This window comes from Anabrus simplex, chromosome 3, assembly GCF_040414725.1.
Source record: "Anabrus simplex isolate iqAnaSimp1 chromosome 3, ASM4041472v1, whole genome shotgun sequence".
Lineage (NCBI taxonomy): Eukaryota > Metazoa > Arthropoda > Insecta > Orthoptera > Tettigoniidae > Anabrus > Anabrus simplex.
The window spans coordinates 493,189,606-493,191,559 of NC_090267.1; the positions used below are offsets into that span (position 1 = coordinate 493,189,606).

General features: G+C 45.4%; 1 non-coding gene across 1 annotated transcript; it reads right to left on the reverse strand.

The window, feature by feature from the left end:
* Window positions 1-1,309: 1,309 nt before the first annotated feature.
* On the reverse strand, window positions 1,310-1,382 carry TRNAV-AAC (transfer RNA valine (anticodon AAC)). The gene has a single exon. It is a non-coding gene; the product is annotated as a tRNA-Val (tRNA).
* Window positions 1,383-1,954: the final 572 nt, after the last annotated feature.

The following is a 1,954-nucleotide window of genomic DNA, read 5'->3' on the forward strand; positions in this document are numbered from 1 at the left end:
TTGGCAGCCGTGGCCTATATTAGGAACTATCCCAACATATGCCTTAGTACAGGAGAATGGAAAACCATGGAAAACCATCCTTGGGACAGCTGACGGTGGGGATCAACCCTTCTCCATCTCCCGAATGAAGAGACGTAGACCCACAGTAGAGCAGTGCCCACTGCTCCTCTGCTTGGTTGGTCGGTTGTTCGTTCGTTCAGAGTGCAGAGCTGTCAGACCACGGACCAGCCATGGCCGCTTGTGGGCATCCTACTCTGCATCCGTCGAAAATAAAAATAAAAAAAACCAAAAGACCACCTACAAGAAGCTATAAATAGTCTACAGACATGGGCAGAGAACAGACTACAAATAAATACAAAGATTATACTTATATTATCATCTGTATATTATTTTGTTTGCGGTTTACCCCCTTAGGTCGGTTATTTGAAAAACAGTGCAGCTATATCTGATTTTTTGCACATGCTGCCATTGTATGCCACTGTTTTTATGTGGGAAATAGTGATTAGATGTACTTTCAGCAATATGGCAAACATTTGTAATTTGTAATTCGGAAGCCATACTTTTCAAGGTTGTCCACTTTTGAGTTATTATTGGGCCTTTCTGTCGGTAACACGACCGAATTTTGGACGGGTGGTCAATTAAAATAGGCTACTGTATCCTATATTAACTAATATTAAGGAGGAAGCCGCCTCTGTGGTGTAGTGGTTAGCGTGATTAGCTGCCACCCCCGGAGGTCCGGGTTCGATTCCCGGCTCTGCCACGAAATTTGAAAAGTGGTACGAGGGCTGGAACGGGGTCCACTCAGCCTCGGGAGGTCAACTGAGTAGAGGTGGGTTCGATTCCTACCTCAGCCATCCTGGAAGTGGTTTTCCGTGGTTTCCCACTTCTCCTCCAGGCGAATGCCGGGATGGTACCTAACTTAAGGCCACGGCCGCTTCCTTCCCTCTTCCTTGCCTATCCCTTCCAATCTTCCCATCCCTCCACATGGCCCCTGTTCAGCATAGCAGGTGAGGCCGCCTGGGCGAGGTACTGGTCATACTCCCCAGTTGTATCCCCCGACCAAGAGTCTGAAGCTCCAGGACACTGCCCTTGAGGTGGTAGAGGTGGGATCCCTCGCTAAGTCCGAGGGAAAAACCGAACCTGGAGGGTAAACAGATGATGATGATGATGATGATTAAGGAGGAAATCGGGTGCTATCCTAGCCGACTTGAAATGTTATTAGAATTATTTGATCGACTATTTTCCTAAGCAGGAACGTATTTACAAAATAACTGCAATATATTCCAAAGGGTAAAAAAAAAAAAAAAAATGTTTCCGCCCGGGATCGAACCGGGGACCTTCCGCGTGTTAGGCGGATGTGATAACCACTACACCACGGAAACGTGTAAATGTGTTGTCGTATAAGTATTATAAGACTTAAAACACATATGGTACATGCAATATTCGCTAGGATCAGGGCAACTGCTTCCTACAGTAACTCACTCTAGTGGGAAAACATAACATTAGGTTTCGTGAGTATGTTTGCTGTTAGATGGCAGAAGACGTCATTCCAGGAAAACGCAATAAAAATGCGCACACTTACATCTTTTGTATTGAATGTTTGGTTGAATTTGCGCAATGTAAGACGAGCCTGCAGGCGGGCTTGGGCCTGTTCGCACCGCAGTCTCCTCATTAAAAAAAAAAAAGTATAATCAATATGGGTCTGTTATATGGCGTAATGCCACTTTGCACGGGCATTGTCAGCTCATTTCAATACGGCTTTATAGAATCAGTCGAAGTTGTTTGTTTTAACTATTTGTACCCAATGAATTCCCATGTGGTTGCATCTAGCAGTAGTTAGTTGAGTGTGAAACAGCACAGCTGTAAACAATGCTTGCCCCTCCGTCGCCTCTCGTAACACCGCGGCCATGCACATCACATACGAGCTTGCAAAAATAATGACAGCAGCGAAAAT